This window comes from Vipera berus (genome assembly GCF_964194415.1).
Source record: "Vipera berus genome assembly, chromosome: 1".
NCBI lineage: Eukaryota > Metazoa > Chordata > Lepidosauria > Squamata > Viperidae > Vipera > Vipera berus.
In genome coordinates, this window is record NC_138202.1 from 322,829,130 (window position 1) to 322,850,434 (window position 21,305).

A 21,305-nucleotide genomic window follows, 5' to 3' on the forward strand; every position below is an offset into this window, starting at 1 on the left:
AGCAGCCTCCATTTTTATTGCCAGCATCTTAGTCTCCATTTTATTTACTCCCAGCTTGGAACTGGACCTGATTTTTCTTTCAACAGAAGGAAGGGAAAAGAAGAAAGTGGGAAAGGATAAATTTCTTTTATAAAAATAAAAAAACATATTCCTGCTGTGTTGCACAATTAAATTAAAAATGCACAAGAGCCGAAACCTATAGATTAGTATATGCAATCTTCCAAGCAATAAACTCCTTTTCAAATATAGAAAGATAAATTATTTGGAGCCCTTTATAAACTAATGGGACTAAACATCTGTTTACTATTGTACTAGAATGAGCATAGAAAAAATGATATTTGTTTTTATTGTCCTGCTTTAAATTTGAATAGTATATAATAAAAATATGACCATCTACAAAAGCAGTAATCTTGGAGAACAAAATTAAGAAGAGAAATACTGTATCCTTGGTCCAAAAGGAAGCCTGTAGAATACTCAATTACATTATATAACATTAGATTGCATTTTGATTGCCACATCACCAACAATTTGCTAAATCCATCAACACCTTGTGAAAAAGTCATGTAAGATTCACAGTAGTCAGTAGATAGGTAACACTTATCACTGCACTATTATTTCAAATCTACAGAAATACGGCATACAGTTACTAAAATGGCTTTTCATTGATATATACAGTAATACCGCTCTAAACACTTGGACTTCTAATTTACTCTACTATTAATATTACATATACTTTAAAGGCTTTTTATTTTATAAACAATATCTTAAATAATCCAAATATACCATTCTTTATTCAGTAAATTACATCTCAATAAGACCATAGAACTGCTTTATGTTTTATTCATTCGGAAGGTTGAATTAATCATTTCGACCAATAGAGGGCTGTGTTTGATTGCATAAACTGTCATGTTGCTTAATAAACAAGAAAGAATAATAGTTCATATAATATCCTTAATTTTCACTTACTGTATAAGCTCATTTTCCTAGCCTTAAGGTTGTTCTATTTCTACCAAAGTTTGCAAATTTATCTTTTTTATAAATCTGCATTACATTGAAAAGCAAACTGAATCAAAGCAAAATATAATCTTATATTTCAGGTGTTACTCTAGCACAGGGGTCGGCAACCCGAAAAAGGAAAAGAGCCACTGGGAACCGGTTCCATCACACATAAAAAAAAATGGGAGCCGCGTGCGTGCGTTCATGCACGCGCATGCGCAAAAAACATTTCTTGCGCATGCGTGGACGCGCGTGGTTGCCTTTTTTTAAATGTGTGATGGAACCGGTTCCCGGTTGCGCGACGACGACGGCCCGTCTGCAAAGCTGCCGAAAGCGGCAGCTTTGCAGACGGGCCGTGGCAGCTTTCACAACAAGCGGGGCCGCTACCCATTCCGAGAGGTGCGCGCGCACCTCCCCAAACCTGCCGAGGTTTGGGGAGGTGCGTGCGAACCTCTCGGAATGGGTAGCGGCCCCGCTTGTTGCGAAAGCTGCCGCGGCCCGTCTGCAAAGCTGCCGCTTTCGGCAGCTTTGCAGACGGGCCGCGGCAGCTTTCGCAACAAGTGGGGCCACTGCCCGTTCGCGCGGAGGTACGGAGACCTGCCGACGTTTGGGGAGGTTTGGGGAGGTGCATGCGCACCTCCCCAAACCTCCCCAAATGTTGGCAGGTCTCCGGACGGCGGCGGCTTGGGAGAGGTGCGCGCGCACTCTCCAAACCGCCGCCATCCCGTTTGCACAGCTGCCGTGAACGCGGCAGGTCTCCGGACGGGACGGCGGCGGCTTGGAGAGGTGCGCGTGCACCTCTGCCCTTCAGAAAGGTGCGCACGCACCTCTCGGAATGGGCGGTGCCACTCTCCATTTGGAGAGGTGTGCGCGCACCACTGCCCGTTCGAAGAGGTGCGCACCCGTGCTCTAGCAAAACCTTCTAATACTTAGCTGGACTTTGCCTGTTTAACACATTTTTAACACATTTTAATGGTGTCTCCAATTAAGATCCCAATTAATCACTGGATGGAACTACACTTTCAGCAGCAGCTTCTGTAATTTGTTGCCCAACAAGCAAATCTGTTGATCGGAGGGTGGGGGAACTTTATTTCAGAAAGGAGGATTTGCTGTATTGTTTAGATGAAGCATTTCCTAGTTTTGATCAAGTAGTTCTTGATCAGATCAGATTGATAGAAGTCAGAACTAAGTAGTGTGATACCTACAGTGTGCTCATCTGTGTTCACATAGCGATATGCCTGGGCATTATCTGGCTGTCTGCCACTCATTTAAGAAAATAAAGAAAATTGGTATATCAAATAAAACACAAGCTTCTGGGCTCATTCCTGCCCCACTGCCAATATTTTTGAGCCCACATGGGCATTATAAACATCGTTACAACCTAAAAATAAAATGTAGAGTTTAGTCACTCTCTACAAAATAAAGACAAGAAAGGTGGCTATGGTGGTTGGCCTGCTAATAAATAAATACATTTCATAACTAGCCACGGCAGTTTTTGGCACCATTTTTGTGAATAAGTGTCCCTTGTTTCATGGTAGCCACATTCACATTTAGTAACCAGTGAGCTTCCCCAAAACAAGATGATTGTTGTGACAGCTTGCCTCCAGAAATCGTGGGTGCTCCATAACTGGAGATTTTTAAGGAGAGACTAGACCAGGGGTGTCAAAGTCAATTTCATTGAGGGCCACATCAGCATTGCGGTTGCCCTCAGGGGGCCGGGTGGGTATGGCCAGGGTGGGCGTGGCCTACTGGGTGGGCATGGCTAGAGTGCATATGGCCTACTGGGTGGACGTGGCCAGCTCTACATCGTTCGCATCAAGGGTACCTATGGGGGCTGGGCAGGAGTGGGACAGATCTGAGGGTCTCTGGCAGAAGGAAGGTCTCTGGACCAGGGCCAAGGCAGTAGGAGCCGTTCCCTCACTGTTTCCAGGATGGCTTCGCAGGCCACATGAAACCACTTCGCGGGCCGGATCCAGCCCCTGGGCCTTGTGTTTGACATGTCTGGACTAGACAATTACCTGGCTGAGATGGTATAGGTCCGTGATGGTGGCACAGGTGGCACGCAGAGCCCTCTCTGTGGGCATGCATGCCGTTGCCCCAGTCCTAGGCCTTCAGCTGGGTTTTATAAAACCTTTTCCCTGCCGCCATGTACCCCCCAAAAAAGGTTCAATTAATCAACTTCTTGTGGGAAAAAAAAAGTTCTCGCAAAGTTGGAATTGATTGATTGAACTTTTTAGTCCCACCCAGTCTGCAGCTACCACTGCAGCCACGCCCACCCAATGGGCCACACCCACCCAAACGGCCATGCCCATCCGGCACCGGATGATACATAAGTGGATTTTGGGTTGCAGCTTGGGCACTCAGTCTCTAAAAGGTTCGCCATCACTGGTATAGGTTCTCCTTGAGCAGGGGGATGGACTAGAAGACCTCCAAGGTCCCTTCCAGTTTCTATTCTATTCTATTCTATTTCTTGTGGAAATAATCCTGTGGTAAGTCAGTTCAGTGGCCTCATGAAAAATGGTAAGACAATAAGTTTTGGGAATCTCAGGAATAGCTGCACTAGAAAGCAGATGAGGTCTGGGAGCTGAAAGAATATTTTGAGTCCACCAGAACAAAAGCTATTGTTTAAGATATCTTTACAAAGCTGTCCTTGTACAATGTTCAGCAGCCAGAAGCTATACTGAGTAAAGTTATAAAGAGCCTAGGCTAGGCTGTGATTGGCTCCAGCTAATCTTGCTACCCATCTCCCATGAAAAGCACTTGGTTGCTAGAAATCTCTCGTGAATAGCTTGAGTTAAATTTACCAAACCCAAGTGAGCTGCCCATCCAGCTCTCTATTCATTACTTCAATTAACAATCAGACGCCTGAAAAATACCCCAATCTGCTTCTTGAGAAGGTGTGCAGAAAATCGATGAGCCAAGCCAATTAGCATCCCATTTGTGACCATCTAGGGAATTTAATTGGAGCCACTTGCTTGATCGAAGGTCCAATAACATTGTTGTTTAGTTAGGGAGAATGTAATGTTTGGTAAATGAATAGAGTCCCTTAAGGCCCATATGCTAGTGGCATTTCCAGGCCAGAAGGGGCAATAAGGCAAGCGTGCTTTGTTGTGTACACATGGCTTCTTGTATTCTTGTGATGGAGCTACAGCAGCTGGACGCAACCAGAACAAGCCTACGCCACCCGGGGTGGGCGTTATAGCTTCCCCACTAAATTGTTGCACACATGAACAGTCACATTGTCTACTTTTAAAAAGGCATTTCAACTGCCCATTACCAGGGAGCTGCCAGACAACAAAAAGGATGTTGCCTCAGTTTGTGGACAACCTGTCTTCAGAACATACTGTTTGAGGGTAATTAATTTGCAAATTGCCTGCTTGCAAATCCATGCCTGAATTAGTTACTTTCCTCCTCCCAAAGCATGCTTGCAATTTCAATTACATTTTAAAAAAAAATCACAGGAAGTCTCATGAATTTAAGCTACCAGATCTGGGCTGCAAAAATCCAAGTAACTATTAGATAGCATCAAAGTGTTGGAGTTTTCTGTATCTGTTCACTGACATTTAATAGCTATCTGAATTTTTATAGCTTAAGTCAGTGGAATGACTTGCCTCCAGAAGCTGTGGGTGCTCCAACACTGGTGTTTTTTAAAAAAAGATATTGGACAGCCATTTGTTTGAAATGGTATAGGTTTTTCTGCTTCAGAAGAGAGTTGGAGTAGAAGACCTCCAAAGTCTCTTCCAACAATGTTATTCTGTTATCTGTTATTTGAAATCTGGTAGCCTGACATGACCGAGTAGTGCGATCTCATAAGGAGCAATTGTTTCTACCTTGACAAATGGAAAAATAACTGGCTTTCAGAATGATGAAAGGTGACCTGTACTGTACTTAAAACTTTTACTTTAGGCTGGAGTGAGCTAATATGTTTTAAGACATCTGAAGAGGATTGATTGGCTTAGCACTACTTCTTTTTTGCCTAAACTACAATTGTTTCTAGTCTGCAATCTTCTGAAAACTAAACTAAACTAAATTATTATTAAATAATATGACCGGCCAACAGTTGAATGAGTATTCAGACCATACGCAATGATGTTTTCATCACATGCATTCCACTTTGAAAAATTAAACTCTTCACTTTGAAAAAGGTTGGTTTCATTTTGAACCTCTTAGAAGTCAGCAGTCTGATTTAGACCCAAAGTATAAAATAATGGTTGTGCCAATTATGAATTCATTTCAGTAAAGAACAAATCGTGGTCATATGTTCTTGTTTTACATTCACACTGAATTTGAAAACTGCAGGTTTTTTTAAACATGAAGCATAACAGGAAAGCTTGGTTTATTAAAAGTAAACAATAGAAGTTTCAGATGACCTGGTCTGGAAAATTTGGTACTAATTTTAACTATTCTTATCTAATATCTACTAAGACAATACAATATTCCAAAAAATAAAACTGAAGGACTAAAGCAAATGTAAATTTCCAAACATACAGTATTTCTTTCCTTTCTTCAGTTATAGTTTCCCACTGAGTCTATAGGCATTTCTCAAGGAGTGGGGTAAGGTTTGCATTAGCTTGGCAGCATCTCCATACCTGTGATCCCATGAGGCTAAGTAGTGATGGAAAAGTAAGTTGATTTCGTTCTGGTTCAGCTGCAGGTCAATTAAATAGCAGACATGAGGGTGGTTTTTTTAAAAAAATATTGCTATCCATGTAAACACCTCTACACATGCAGGAACATAATTTGGAATAATGACTTGGATGTGGAAGTGAAACTGCCTTTCCCTTTTGCATGAAGTTAAAGAATGTTTATTAGTCCACCACTCTAATGACTGAAAGCTATCTCTTTCTTCTTGTTCTCAGTGCTTAAAAGCTCAGTTAAAGTTAAGACAATTATGGATCATCTGCATGCTGGTTTTGAGGAAGGTGACATAGAAGTAGGTCTATGATATGTCCTGGGATTCTGTTCCTGTGCTTTCAGCAGAAAAAGGTTTTCTGTTACTTGGCGGCTTTCAAAAATTGTCTTCTTTATGTGGCTCACTGGGGTAGGGAGATCTTTACTTTCATTTCCTTCCGTGCTAATTGAGATTGGAGTTTCCTCTTCCTTATTGATAGCTGTTTCTGATGGCTGATTAGCCTGGCAACAGGAAAGAGTAGATAGGGCTCTGTTGGTCATCCTCTGATACATGGACCCAGTGGGAAGGGTGCCCATCCACATGTCTACCACTGAACCACCACATCACTAATCATTGCAAGGCAAAATCTCCAGAGGTGTTTCAGCTGCAACTGCTGGATTTCCCCAATTTTGGAGGCCACGTTGCAGAAGGCAGATACAATCTACGCAATCTCAGTTTCATCACTCTGTAATTTTAATGGTAATGTGGGAATAACCTTGAGAGAGATAAGAGGGAGCGTTACAAATAGCACATCTGTATGTAAAAGATGTCTCAACCCACAAATTGGGGATAGCATAGAAAATGTTGCAGGAAGGACCCTCCCTAGTTTTCTGAAGTGTAAAAGGAAAAAAAATATTTTCAGTCTTGCAAGATTTTGCTAATGTAACTCGCAATAAGGATAGAGCTAATACTCCTGGTTGCACTTCTGGTCTGGACTACTTTACAGGGCTGACAGTAATCTAATAGTGGACTAAGGTAAAGGTAAAGGTAAAGGTTCCCCCGCACATGCGTGCTAGTCGTTTCCGACTCTAGGGGCCGGTGCTCATCTCCGTTTCAAAGCCGAAGAGCCAGCGCTTGTCCGAGGACGTCTCCGTGGTCATGTGGCCGGCATGACTAGACGCCAAAGGCGCACGGAACGCTGTTACCTTCCCACCGTAGCGGTCCCTATTTTTCTACTTGCATTTTTACGTGCTTTCGAACTGCTAGGTGGGCAGAAGCTGGGACGAGTAACAGGCGCTCACTCTGTTACGCGGCACTCGGGATTCGACCCGCCAAACTGCCGACCTTCTGATCGACAAGCTCAGCGTCCTAACCCACTGAGCCACCGCGTCCCTTAGAGCCACCGCGTCCCTTAATAGTGGACTAACTACTAACTATTGTGAACCAGGGTTCTCACCTAATAGTTTCTAAGGGGCTTCAGTGGAAAATAAATAATATGAATTGATCACATAATATGATTGATGGGATCACATCAAGCATGCTGATAAAGCTGGCATTTGGCTTTATTTATTTTTTTTAAAAAATTGGATGGGATAATTTTTTATTTTTTTTTAAAAAAAATCTAATTGCAGTTTTTGTGGAGCTTGCATTAACTGTCCGTTGGTTTCCAGGTTCAATTTAAGTTGCTATTTTAACTTATAAAGCCCCTTATAGCTTAGCTCCAAATATTTCTAGGATCATGTAGTACCAACCAATCAGATCAAACTGAGAGAAAAATATTGATTCCACATTTTTAAAAGAGGTTTGAGATATTGAAGCAAGAAACTACTGCTTTTCAATAGCAGGATCAATTACAGTGTGGAACTGCCTCCTGAGAGAGATTACTGGTAAGTCAGGCCTCTCCTTGTCCATATTTTGGAAGCTTCTAAAGACAGGCTATTTTAAAGATCCTTCACCTAATTTTACCATGCCATGTCTAACTTGTTTATCGCTTGCATTCTTATATTTGGTTGGTGGTTTTATTATTATTTTTCAGAAGTTTGTAACCTGAATATTTTACTTGTTTTTTATAGTCTACATCAAGTCTCTTGGATTATGAAAAATAGATGATAGATGATAGACAGGCAGAGATAGAATACAAATTCATCATATACTGTAGTTTAAAGGCAATTTGGGGACTGGAAAAAAGGGGAGGAGTATTTGGGGGTTACAGGTTACCCACCCCAGCTGTGATGTGTATTAACTATCTAATTTGTAAAACAAATGCTTTTCATCAAACAAGTATTATTCAGACTGAACTGTGAGACAAATTCATCAAAGAGCCTTGTTAATGAAATGTGGTAACTGATTAAAAAACAGCAACTGTTGGCTGATTACACTGCAGTTTTTTTGACCTTCCCAGATCTATCCATTGTATCTTTATTCTGTGTCATTAACACTTTTAACACTTAAAAAGAAAGACTGCTTTCTTGACAAATTCTCAGGGATTATTGCAGCCAAGAAATAAATGTACATTTTAAAGTTTGCACTGGGTAAAACCAACAATGGTAAAACCAACAATGATTTTAAACCAAATAAGAGGATTGGGCTCTTCAAAACGGATTAAGAAAACATGTTTTAAGAATTATGTTCATATATTAAAATGTAGTAACTTTAAAGGTAAATAACAGTGGTATAGATATACATTACAGCTTACATCTTTGTTATAAATCTGAAGAATTCTTCTGTATCTGATAATTCTGCACTCATGCTGCTGCCATACAGCTCTTGAGAATCACCACCTTAATTTGAGAGTCAGGAAAAATAACTTAACTGGATTTAATGAAAGCATGTAGCCTTACAAATAGCTTAGAGACATTGAAGAAAAGAAAGAGGGGAGCACTGTTTAGCTTGTCTCTGTCTGCTATAATACATAAAATGTCACAATTTCCTCAACTGAAGCTCTGGACCTAACTGCTAATCTTTGGTGATTATTTATTACTGCATTATTTTATGAAGATTATTTCTATAGCTACAGAAAATCAGGTGGAGTTCACCAGACCAACCAATGCTCTTGATCTAATCTTCTTTAAAATTGTCAGGGCATTATTAGATATAATGTAATCTTTCCAGATTAATACCAGCGCACTTGAAGATATTACTCTTCTGAAAGAGAATTCAGATGCTTTAAAAATTACAAATGGTAATTCTTTTCAGTTAAAGTAGCAAAATGCTTTATGAAAGCAGACTAAATTTCAGCAATATACTGTTGCTTCCAAGGAAAGGCTGACAAAGGAAAAAGTGTGGGTGGGCAAAAAGGACACACATGGCTGCTACCTCATTTTACTGGGTCCAGAGTATCACACTCAATTAGAAATTCTGTCTTTGATCATTAAGGCAGAGATGGGACTCAGAGGAATTCAATAAGGTAGTTTGACCATGACTTTGCTCCTTATATGTTAGAATATAAATTTTGGAACTCCAGCCAGCATGTACATTGAGAATTTTGGGCTGTAATCTTAAAACATATGAACAATATCAGGTTAGAGAAGTCTGCTCTAAGCAGAATAGGAGTAACATTCCCCATGATCTTTCAGCCTCTATTTGATTATGTCTCTGGAACTATGACTCTGAGCCACTATTTTTATAGACAATTAAATATGTCTGTGTATTACAGGTAGTCCTCAATTTATGACCAGTCAGCAATTATTCAAAGTTATGACAGACCTCCCCAGAGCTATTTATGACTCACTTTTGAAGTTACTATGGCTCCACTCCCTGTGGTCACTGGATCACATTTTGGGTGCATGGCAATCAGCTCATCTTTATAGCTGCAATGTCCCACACTTACCAGACCACAATTTGTGATGCTTTTTGCCATTTTTAAAGTGTTTACTTCCACTTTCCAACAAAAGAAATGCATTGTAAGAATGGATTTGCTTAACAACTGGCAGTTGCTTAACAAGCATGTTTTTCACTTAACAACTGCAATAAAAATGTTGGAAACTTGGGTTTAGTCATAAGATGCCTTGACTGACAACCACAATGACTTACAACATAATTCCAAGCTCAATTACAGTTGTAAGTCGATGGCCAGCTGTATGTACAGAAGCCTTTACATATTTAATAAAAAGCCTCAGTGCTTTCTCTATTACTTTTAATATATATTCTTAGTCCTAGATAGCTTTCCAGGCAAATATTTCCTAATATTTTGCTGGATTCATACAACTCATTAAACTTGGGTTAAGAAATCATAAGGTTACATAAAATATGATCTCCAAACAAATTAATGAAATTAGAAAATGATAAACTGAAAGACAAAAAGGATAAGTACAAAAAATGAAAAGAGGGACACATAACTAAGGCAGAATATCAGCAAATAGCCCAAATCTAAAAGATGAGGTTGGGAAAACAAAGGCTCAGAATGAATAAAGACTTGCAACGAAAGTCAAAGATAATTTTAAAAAAGTTTCTTTCAACATATAAATATCAAAAAAAGTGAAGAAAACAGTTAGTCCACTAAAGAGAGAAGATGGCAAGGATGTAACAAGCAGTAGAGAGAAAGCAGAATGCCTAACTAATTCTTTGCATTAGTCTAAACACAAAAAGAAACTATAGCCCAACCTACCAAAAATGTAACTGTAAGACAGACTAGAAATAAAAATTAAAATAAGCAAGAAAATGGTAAGAGAACACCTGTCTGACTGTATTACAACAACAACAACAACAACAACAACAACAACAACAATAATAATAATAATAATAATAATAATAATAATAATAATAATAATAATAATAATAATAAAGTTGGAAGGGACCTTGGAGATCATCTAGTCCAACCCCGTGCTCAAGCAGGAAACTCTATACCATTTCAGACAAATGGCTGTCCAGTCTCAACTTCCAGTGTTGGAGCATTCACCACTTCTGGAGGAAGTGTTCCACTGATTAATTGTTCTAACTGTCAGGAAATTACTTCTTAGTTCTAGGTTGCTTCTCTCTTTGGTTAGTTTCCATCCATTTCTTCTTGTCTTGCCTTCAGGTGCTTTGGAGAATAGCTTGACTCCCTCTTCTTTGTGGCAACCCCTGAGATATTGGAACACTGCTATCATGTCACCCCTTGTCCTTCTCTTCATTAAACTAGACATACCCAATTCCAGCAACTGTTCCCTATGTGTTTTAGGCTCCAGTCCCCCAATCATCTTTGTTGCTCTTCTCTGTACTCTTTCTAGAGTCTCAACATCTGTTTTACATCGTGGTGACCAAAACTGGATGCAGTATTCCAAGTGTGGCCTTACCCAGGCATTGTAAAGTGGTATTAACACTTCACATGATCTTGATTCCTCTGATAATCCAGCCTAGCACAGTATTGGCTTTTTTGGCAGCTGCAGCACACTGCTGGCTCATATTTAAGTGTTTGTCCACTAGGATTCTGAGATCCCTCTCACAGTTAGTACTATTGAGCAAGGTACCACCTATAATATACCTGTCCATTTGGTTTTTCTTGCCTAAATGTAGAACCTTACTTTTTTCACCATTAAATTTCATTTTGTTAGATAGCGTCCAATGTTCAAGTCTGTCAAGATCCTCCTGTATCTTAAGCCTATCTTCTGGAGTGTTGGCTATTCCTGCCAGCTTGGTGTCATCCGCAAATTTAATGAGTTTCCATTTATCCCCTCATTCAAATCATTGATGAAGATGTTGAAGAGCACTGGGCCCAGAACTTCCATGTAGATGTAGTTCCATTGAGGACCACACGCTGAGTACGGCCTGTTAGCCAGCTACGAATCCATCAGGTGGTGATGCTGTCTAACCCACATTTTTCTATTTTATCAAGTAGTAGGTTGTGATCTACTTTATCAAATGCCTTACTGAAGTTCAGTTTATAACCACAGCATTCCTCTGATCCACTAATTTTGTCACCTGGTCAAAGAATTCAATAAGAGTTGCCTGGGATGATGTTTTTGACAAACCCATATTGGCTTTTGGTAATGACTTTGTTTGCCTCTAGGTGTTCACTGATTCGTTGCTTGCTTATCTTTTCCAGAATCTTCCCAGGTATTGAGGTCAGGCTGATAGGTCTGTAGTTTCCTGGATCCATTTTTTTCCCCTTTTTTGAAGATGGAATTATATCAGCTCTTTTCCAGTCCTCTGGTAGTTCCTCAGTGCTCCAGATCTTTGAAAGATATACTTCCATGGTTCTGAGATCACATCTGCCAGTTCTTTGAGAACCTTGGGGTGTAATCCATTTTTTTTAACGGTACTATTTTTAATAGGTTGGGCTGTTTTTTTCCTTTGTGTAATGATGGATGCAAAAAAATGAGTTAAGTAGTTCTGCTTTCTCCCTGTTGCTTGACACCTTGCCACTTTCTCCCACTAATGCACTAATCATTTCCTTAAGCTTTTTCTTGTTTTTTACTTGTTGAAAGAGGATTGGAAAAGAGCTGATGCAGTTACTATCTTCAAAAAAAAAAGGGGGGGGGAAACATCCAGAAAACTACAGACCCATCAGCCTAACATCAATACTTGGGAAGATACCGGAAAAAATAATCAAAAAACAGATCTGTGAACATCTAGAAACAAATAAAGTTATAACTAGCAACCAGCACGGGTTTGTTCAAAACAGATCATGCCAAACCAATCTTATTTCATTTTTTGACAAAGTGACTAAATTAGTAGACCGGTGAAAGGCTGTGGACATAGTATATTTAGACTTCAGCAAGGTATTTGACAAATTATTAGACCATAACCTACTTCTTGGTAAGCTAGAAAAAGGTGGGATAGACAACACCACCATCAGATGGATTTGTAACTGGCTGACAAACCATATTCAACGAGTAATACTTAATGGTGGTACATCTACATGGAGGGAAGTAAGCAGTGGGGTACCACAAGGTTCTCTTTTAGCCCAGCACTCTTCAATATCTTCATCAATGACTTAGATGATGGAATAGAAGGGGAATTCATCAAGTGTTCAGATGTCACTAAGCTGGCAGGAATAGCCAACATCCCAGAAGATAAGCTCAGGATCCAAGAAGATCTTGACAGACTTGAATAATGGCCCCTATTTAACAAAATGAAATTTAATGTGGAGAAAAGCAAGGTTTTACACCTGGGCAGGAAAAACCAAAGATACAAGTACAGATTATGCAAAACCTGGCTCAAAAACAGTAACTGTGAGAGGGACCTTGGAGTTCTAATGGATGATCACTGAAATACGAGTGAGCAGTGTGTGGCAGCAGCCAAAAAAGCTAATACAATTCTGGGTTGTATAAATAGAGGCATAGAATCAAAATCACATGAAGTGTTAGTACCGCTTTATAAAGCCTCAGTAAGGCCATACCTGGAATACTGCATCCACTTTTGGTCACTATATTCCAAAAAAGATGTTGAGACTTTGGAAAAAGTGCAGAAAAGAGCAACTAAAATGATTAAAGGCCTGGAGACAGAAACATATGAAGAATGGTTGCAGGATTTGGGTGTGGCCAGTCTAGAGAAAAGAAGGAGTAGGGGGGACATGATAGCTGTATGCCAGTATTTGAGAGGCTGCCATAAAGGGGAGGGGGTCAATTTATTTTCCAAAGCACCAGAAAGCAAGACAAGAAACAATGGGTGGGAACTAATCAAGGAGAGAAGCAAACTAGAATTAAGGAGAAACTTCCTAAAAGTGAGGACAATTAACCAGTGGAACAGCTTGCCTTTATTTATTTATTTATTTATTTATTTATTTATTTATTTATTTATTTATTTATTTATTTATTTATTTTATTAAATTTCTATACCGCCCTTCTCCCGAAGGACTCAGGGCAGTGTACAGGGCAATAAAATGCAACATACAAAAGTTAAAAAGAAAATTAAATTAATTAGCCCTAACAATAAATAGTTAAAATAAACCCAAACCCTTAGTCCAGGCCGGCCTGTTCAAACAACCAAGTCTTCAGGTCACGGGGGAAAGAGCGAAGGTCGGGAGCCGTCCGGAGCTCAACAGGCAGTTGATTCCAAAGGGCTGGCGCGCCCACAGAGAATGCTCTCCCCCTGGGGGCCGCCAGCTGGCAATCCCTGACCGACGGCACCCTGAGGAGGCCCTCTCTGTGGGAGCGCACAGGACAAAGAGAAGTTGACGCCGGCAGCAGGTGCTCCTGTAGGTAGTCCGGACCCACGCCATTTAGGGCTTTATAGGTCATCACCAGCACCTTGAATCTCACCCGGAGGGCAACTGGAAGCCAATGCAGCTCACGGAGGAGAGGTGTTACATGGGAGTATCGGGAAACCCCCATCACAACTCGCGCGGCTGCATTCTGCACCAGTTGAAGCCTCCGAGTGGTTCTCAAGGGCAGCCCCATGTAGAGAGCATTGCAGTAGTCTATCCGAGAGGTCACGAGTGCATGAGTGACTGTACGCAGGGCATCCCGGTCCAAATAGGGCCGCAACTGGCACACCAGGCGAACCTGGGCAAAAGCCCCCCTGGCCACAGCTCCTACATGGTCTTCCAAACTGAGCTGTGAGTGAAGGAGGACACCCAAGTTGCGAGCCCTATCTACGGGGGGGGTAACACCTCACCCCCCATAGTTAAAGATGGAATGAACTGAATTTCCTGAGATGCCGGTACGTACAACCACTCAGTCTTGTCGGGTTTAAGCCGAAGCCTTTAGATGTGGGTGCTTCATCATTGGATGTTTTTAAGAGGAGACAGGACAGCCACTTGTCTGAAATGGTATAGGTCACGGGTCGGCAACCCGCGGCTCCGGAGCCGCATGCGGCTCTTTGAGCCGTCTCCTGCGGCTCCCAGCCGCCCGGTGCGCGCGCACCTCTTCGAACGGGCAGTGGTGCGCGCGCACCTCTCCAAATGGGCCGCGAACGGGCCGCGGCGTCGTTCTTTGAGGAAGCTGCTGCGGCCCGTCTGCAAAGCTGCCGAAAGCGGCAGCTTTGCAGATGGGCCACGGCAGCTTCCTGAAAGAGCGACGCCACGGCCCGTTCCGAGAGGTGCGCGCGCACCTCCCCGAATGGGCGGAGCTGCGCGCGCACCTCCCCAAACCTTTGGAGAGGTGCGCGCGTACCTCCGCGCGAACGGGCCGCGGCGTCGCTCTTTGAGGACGCTGCTGCGGCCCGTCTGCAATTTGCTGCCGAAAGCGGCAGCTTTGCAGATGGGCCACGGCAGCTTCCTGAAAGAGCGACGCCGCAGCCCGTTCCGAGAGGTGCGCGCGCACCTCCCCGAATGGGCGGAGCTGCGCGCGCACCTCCCCAAACCTTTGGAGAGGTGCGCGCGTACCTCCGCGCGAACGGGCCGCGGCGTCGCTCTTTGAGGACGCTGCCGCGGCCCGTCTGCAAAGCTGCCGAAAGCGGCAGCTTTGCAGACGGGCCGTCGCTGTCGGGCAACCGGGAACCGGTTCCATCTCACTTTTAAAAAAAAATGGCAACCGCGTGCGTCCGCGCATGCGCAAAAAACTGTTTTGCGCATGCGCAAAACGTTTTTTGCGCATGCGCGTGCATGGACACACGCACGCGGCTCCCAGTTTTTTTAATTTGTGATGGAACCGGTTCCCGGTGGCTCTTTTCCTTTTTTAGGTTGCCGACCCCTGGTATAGGTTCTCCTGCTTGAGGAGGGGGCTGGACTAGAAGATCTCCAAGGTCCTTTCCAGCTGTATTCTGATTCTCATTCTGAAACCTCTTTTGAGTCAATCTAAATGTGACTCTGTGGACAATTGTGTATAGTCTTCTTGGCAATTGTTTAGAAGTAGTTTATGTTGAATTCTTCTGGGATTTTTTTTAACTTCTCAATCTATTTTACCATTCTTGGATTTCCAGGTGATCTCCCATGCGGATGACTAACAAGGCCTTCTTCTTCATTCATGACCAGTTAAGGGAGACTAGATAACGCTACCTAATGGGACACTTAACCACTTTTAACTTGTTATGTGAACTTAGCAGTTCTATGGGCCGTTCTTATTTCTCATGGCTGATGAAGACAGAGACTTCATTTTTCAAGTGATAATCAGCTAACACCGGAAAGTTATGAATCAGTAAATAAAATTCACTCAGCCATAACCAGGTTTCTTTTTTTCTCTTGATAGGTACTTTAAAAATATTTAGAAAGATTATCTGAGCAATGATCATAAAAAGAATAACTGATTAAAATGAATAAATTGAAAAGAGATCAAGGAGAGATTATTTTGGCGGGGGGGGGTGAGAGGCACTAGTCTTTCTGAGTCTCAAAGTTTATCAAACACAGTGCATCACTTGAAAATGTAATATTTGTTTTCACTCTTAGATTTCTTCTTTGGATAGTCTGAAAAATAGATGTACTTTAAATTTTAACTTTTAATTTCTGTTATTGCCTTTTTAAAAAAGAGTTTGGGGCAGGAAAAATAATTTCTCCAAAGGGTTAAACCGTTTATTTAAATAGGTTTGTTTATTATGTTGTAGTGCTTTGCTTGTTCTGCGAATTAATAAAAGATAAGCTAAAAGTTCATTTATAAGAGTATTAAAGGATAATTATGATGGAGTAAATGCAGAGGGTCAAAAAGCATTATCATGAATAGCTACATAATAGGAAACTAGCTAAAACATAACCAGTAGTGTACAGTAGCACCAGTACCAAATTTTGCATTCCATCAAATGGGATGTGGACCCTTTCTTTGACAGCATTTCAATTAAAAAGTGAGATATCTGAAATTATCTGTTCATCCACAAAGGTAACTCAGTCTCAGCAACTTAAATTAAAGCTGAAGGCAGGATTGTAAATATGTGACCCCTTAATATCAACAAAATAATAAAAAAGATTTGGGTAGGAAATCTGTTTCAATCAGATTAGAAGAAAAGTGGGTAAAGCTGATTACAAGCCCACTAAACATAGTATTTAAGCAGTGTTTGTTGAGGAACAATAGCGTTAATTCTACTTTAACAAGTATCAATAATGGGAATGAGTTATTAATGTGTAAATTTAGGTGTAGGGAAAGTGGAAGTGAATGGATCATATTCTTTCAACGTGATCTATTAGATGGATAAACTTTACTCAGGATTACAGTTGAGTGGATGGGGATGGAAAGCTAGACCACTGGCACTGTTTAATATCTGTACCTTTAATTTTTTAAAAGTAGGCAATAATGTGTCTACAAACCCGCTGATTTGGGGCCTTTTACATTTGTATTACAGCAGCCATAATCCTCAGCTACTGTAATGACTGAGAGTTTGCAGAATTGTACAATATGGTAGTCCAGTGTATCTGTCAGGCAGTATCTTGAAGAAAGCTGCAATATAATGCTGCTTTTTAGAATAGAATAGAGCTGGGAGGGACCTTGGAGGTCTTCTAGTCCAGCCCCCTGCTCCAGCAGGAGAACCTATAACATTTCAAACAGGTGACTGTCTTTGTTGTTGTTGTTGTTAGTTGCGAAGTTGTGTCCGACCCATCGCAACCCCATGGACAACGTTCCTCGAGGCCTTCCTGTCCTCTACCATCTTTTGGAGTCCATTTAAGCTCACGCCTACTGCTTCAGTGACTCCATCCAGCCACCTCATTCTCTGTCATCCCCTTCTTCTCTTACGCTCAGTCTTTCCCAGCATTAGACTCTTCTCCAGTAAGTCCTTCCTTCTCATCAGGTGGCCAAAGTATTTGAGTTTCAACTTCAGGATCTGGCCTTCTAAAGAGCAGTCAGGGTTGATCACCGGTTCGATCACCTTGCAGTCCAAGGGACTTGCAGGAGTCTTCTCCAGCACCATAGTTCAAAGGCTTCAATTCTTTGGCACTCAGCCTTTCTTATAGTCCAACTTTCACAACCATACATTGCAACTGGGAAGACCATAGCCTTGACTATACGCACTTTTGTTGACAGGGTGATGTCTCTGCTTTTTAGTGTGCTGTCTAGATTTTCCATGGCTTTCCTCCCCAGGAGCAAACGTCTTTTAATTTCTTGGCTACAGTCCCCATCTGCAGTGATTTTGGAGCCCAGGAAAATAAAATCTGTCACTACCTGCATTTCTTCCCCATCTATTTGCCAGGAATTGAGAGGGCCAGATGCCATGATCTTGGTTTTCTTAATGTTTAGTTTCAACCCAACTTTTGCACTCTCCTTCACTCGCAACAAGAGGCTCTTTAGTTCCTCTTCACTTTCTGCCATTAGAGTGGTATTATCTGCATACCTTAGGTTGTTGATATTTCTTCCGGCAATCTTAATTCCAACTTTTGATTCATGTAGCCCTGCCTTTCTCATTATGTACTCTGCATATAAGTTAAATAGGCAGGGTGACAGTATACAGCCTTGCCGGACTCCTTTCCCAATTTTGAACCAATCAGTGGTTCCGTGTCCAGTTCTCACTGTTGCTTCTTGACCCACATATAGGTTTCTCAAGAGACAAATAAGATGGTCTGGTACTCCCATCTCTTTAAGAACTTGCCACAGTTTGTTGTGATCCACACAATCAAAGGCTTTAGCATAGTCAATGAAACAGAAGTAGATGTTTTTTTGGAACTCCCTAGCTTTCTCCATGATCCAGCATATGTTGGCAATTTGATCTCTAGTTCCTCTGCCTCTTCTAAATCCTGCCTGTACTTCTGGTAGTTCTCGATCCACATACTGCTGGAGTCTAGCTTGTAGGATTTTAAGCATAACTTTACTAGCATGTGAAATGAGTGCAATGGTGCGATAGTTTGAACATTCTTTGGCACTGCCTTTCTTTGGAATTGGAATGTAAACTGATCTTTTCCAATCCTGTGGCCACTGTTGAGTTTCCCAAATTTGCTGGCAAATTGAGTGTAGCACTTTTACTGCATCATCTTTTAAGATTTTGAATAGCTCAGCTGGAATACTGTCACCTCCACTAGCTTTGTTGTTGCTCAGCTTTCCTAAGGCCCACTTCACTTCACATTCTAGGATCTCTGGCTCGAGGTCAGTGACCACCTCATTGTGATTATCAGGGACGTTAAGCTCGTTCTTGTATAGTTCTTCTGTGTAATTTTGCCACCTCTTCTTAATCTCTTCTGCCTCTGTTAGGTCCCTGCCATCCTTTATCATGTCTATCTTTGCATGAAACGTTCCCTTCATCTCTCCAATTTTCTTGAAAAGATCTCTGGTCCTCCCTATTCTATTGTTTTCTTCTATTTCTTTGCACTGTTCATTTAAGAAGGCATTCTCATCTCTTCTAACTATTCTCTGGAATTCTGCATTCAATTGGGTGCATCTTTCTTTTTCTCCCTTGCCTTTTGCTTCCCTCCTTTCCTCAGCTATTTGCAAAGCTTCCTCAGACAGCCATTTTGCTTTCTTGCATTTCTTTTTCTTTGGGATGGTTTTAGTTGCTACCTCTTGTACAGTGTTGTGAACCTCCGTCCATAGTTCTTCAGGCACTCTATCAGATCTAATTCCTTAAATCTATTTGCCACCTCTACTGTATATTCATCAGGGATATGATTTAGTTCATACCTGAGTGCTTTTCCCTACTTTCTTCAGTTTAAGCCTAAATTTTGCAACGAGAAGCTCATGGTCTGAGCCACAGTCAGCTCTTGGTCTTGTTTTTACTGACTGTATAGAGCTTCTCCATCTTTGGCTGCAGAGCACATAGTCAATCTGATTTCTGTGTTGACCATCTGGTGATGTCCATGTGTAGAGCCATCTCTTGGGTTGTTGGAAAAGAGTGTTTGGTATGACCATCGTATTCTCTTGACAAAATTCTATCAGCCTGTGCCCTGCTTCATTTTATACTCCAAGACCAAACTTGCCTGTTATTCTGGTTATCTTTTGGCTTCCTACTTTAGCATTCCAATCTCTCATGATGATAAGGACATCATTTTTTGGTGTTAGTTTTATAAGGTGCTGTAGGGCTTCATAGAACCAGTCAATTTCATCCTCTTCAGCACCGGTGGTTGGGGCATAGACCTGGACTACTGTGATATTGAATGGTTTGCCTTGGATTCGAACTGAGATCATTCTGTCATTTGGGGGACTGTATCCCAGTATTGCTTTTCCTACTCTTTTATTGACTATGAAGGCTATTCCATTTTTTCTGAGGGATTCTTGCCCGCAGTAGTATACCTGATGGTCATCTGCATTAAATTCACCCATTCCTGTCCATTTTAGTTTGCTGATTCCTAAGATGTCGATGTTCAGTCTTGTCATCTCTTGTTTGACCACATCCAGCTTGCCTTGATTCATGGATCTTATATTCCAGGTTCCTATGGAGAAAAAATCTTTACAGCATTGGACTTTCCTTTCACCACCAGATACATTCACAGCTAAGCGTCCTTTCAGCTTTGGCCCAGTCACTTCATTCTTTCTGACGCTACTAGTATTAGCCCTCTGCTCTTCCCCAAAGAATGTATATTAAGCAAAATGAAATATTTTGATAAGTTTGGAAGAATTCAACAAATATGGATATTTTACAAGCAACAGTGTGAGGCATTGGGGCCAGGATGTTAATGGAGTTTGTTTGTGTGTGTATGTGCATGTGTGTGTGTGAGAGAGGGAGAGATGGTTATGCTGTAGGAGGCTTTTATTCTCAGGTTGTTGGAGAGATTTTTAGGGTGCCTCAAGTTTCCCCCCAGCCCTCGATCACATAGGGTTGAGTGCAGAGCAGAACAGTGGAGCTCTGGGGGGCTTCCTGCATAGCAGTGATGTTCCCACCCTTGATTGTCTGCATCTAGTGCAGGCTTCATTTAAAAATTATTACTGCTCAGCAGTTCTCCATTGGAACAACCACTCTACTTGCCAGAAGTCTACATTTGTCTTCTGAACCTGTTACCTATAGAATCTCTGCTCCCTGGAACCCACGGAGGCTGATAACCCCTATTTTGATTCTCTGACTTCTAGAATGTGACCTGATTATGCTTCTGGACCAGAACTGTTTGCATCTAAGAACTTGCTGATCTCTAAGGATTGTGACTTTGTTGCTCTGTGCATGTCTTTGCACACATGCCATCTTGCTGCCGCCTATATTTACTAAATTCTATGTAAAAGATCCTTGCATGCATATTTTTCAATCTGTATGTATGTGTGCCCTAGGACAGGAAACCGTTATACTTGGGTTAGTTTGCATGACCCAGGAGGAATTAACTGACCAGACAGGGACAATTAGTTTAACACTAGAAGGAGCAGATCTGCCTGGAGCTGAATTTAAATATCTCTAACTAAGGCTGGAACTAGTTAGCTGAGACTTGGAGCTTGCATAACATGCTTAGCTTATGGACTTACCCCATGGCCCAGTTCAGTGTATTATACAAAAAAAAATCCATGTCAGGATTCTATATGTCTATTTTTAATGATAAGTTATAAAATACAAGATAAAAATGAATGCAAATTAATAAAAGCAAAAAAAGTTAAAAAAACCAAGTGCAAAGAAAAAGAAAAAAATAAAGAAAAGGAAAAAAAGATATATAAAGAAATGACTTCCTTCTTCAAGGCAAATACAGTTTCAGTCATTTATTACTTTCTCTGACATTTCAACAAAATATCTTTTCTTCCTATCCTTAATTTTTAATCTATAAGCAAATCTTTAAAGCCTCTTCATTCAGACTTAATCAAGAAAATTCTATTAAGAGTTATCAGAAGCAACATATATATTTTAATCTTAATCAAATAAACCCACTTTTTATTCTGTTTACTTTTAAGAATCTTGATCTCTCTTCAGTGTCCTGCAAGCTGACTTTTTTATCCATTTATCTTTGTTTCCTCTGAGAAACTCCTGCACAAATTTAACACATCTATTCCCCTTTATTAGGACATTAGCTGGTTTCATT